This window comes from Echinops telfairi, unplaced genomic scaffold (assembly GCF_000313985.2).
Source record: "Echinops telfairi isolate 266 unplaced genomic scaffold, ASM31398v2 ScPeMD7_7475;HRSCAF=8513, whole genome shotgun sequence".
NCBI lineage: Eukaryota > Metazoa > Chordata > Mammalia > Afrosoricida > Tenrecidae > Echinops > Echinops telfairi.
In genome coordinates, this window is record NW_022111379.1 from 10,223,509 (window position 1) to 10,224,611 (window position 1,103).

The 1,103-nt window shown below is 40.8% G+C and overlaps 1 protein-coding gene across 1 annotated transcript in view; it reads right to left on the minus strand.

Moving 5' to 3' along the window:
• Nucleotides 1-1,103, minus strand: part of SIN3A (SIN3 transcription regulator family member A) — a 63,828-nt gene that overhangs the window by 22,981 nt on the left and 39,744 nt on the right. The window lies entirely within an intron of this gene.

Sequence of the window (1,103 nt, forward strand, 5' to 3'; positions counted from 1 at the left end):
TGAGAAACTCAGTGCCCCTTCACAATGCCCATATTGCCCTCCTCTAGCCCCTAGAAACCATTCATAAACTTGTGCCTACGCATTTCATTATAAATATTGGCATACATACTTTTAAAGTTAAAAATAAAACACACAATTTTTGTTCTATACATACTTTACATTTTTATTATCTTTTAAATATCACACTCAAAGTATTTATTAACTAATTTTTAAAAAGCTTCCTTATTAGCATCTACTATGTTCAAATATCCTCAGATCTAATAAACATCTTTAAAAAAATCGGTTCTTAAAATTGGGACCCAAACAAGGTCTCCCTGTTGCCATTGCCTATTGTACCCTTAATTCCTCTTTAACTATCACCGTGCCCCTTGATCCTCCTCACTCTGTTCTAGCCTTGCAATGGTTATGAGTTAGAGTACTGGGGTCACAGTGATTACATGTTGGGCTGTGATATGAAAGGTCCATAAGTTCAAAACCAGAAGCCGCTCCCTGAGAGACAGATGGGCCTTTCTACTCCTGTTGGCAGTTACAATTTCAGAAACTCACAGGGGCAGTTCTGCCCAATCCTATAGGGTGTCTATGAGTCGGCATCAACTCAAAGGTTTGGTTTTTGGATTTTCCTTAAAATACCAACTGTTCAGGCAGCCATCAGAACAGTTCAAGTCAGAGCTAGGGACTGTGTGTATTTTCTCAGGATAGCTCAGGGTCCCACAGGGCCTACCTTTAGGACACAGAACAGTCATGGAGATATTAAATCATTTGCCCTCCTGCAAAAACCCAGAGGTACCCCCAAAAGGATAAATCCCCACCAGATCAATCTGAGCCGGTTCCTATTTCAGAGAAGCCTAATGGCTGCCAGCAACCCTAATGAAAGTAGCCTGGTAATCATCCCCATTGACTTCAGCTATACCACCCAACATCCTTTACCCCAGTAGTTGCAATTCTGGCACAAGCGATTCTAATCCTAGTGATTAGAATCATTTGGACAGCTGTGAAGACACACAATTAAATCAGAATCCCCATGAGCTTCATCTGTGCACAATCCAAGTTATGCACCACAGCAATCAGAAGAATACAAGTCATTTTGAGTGTCCAGAAGTTGA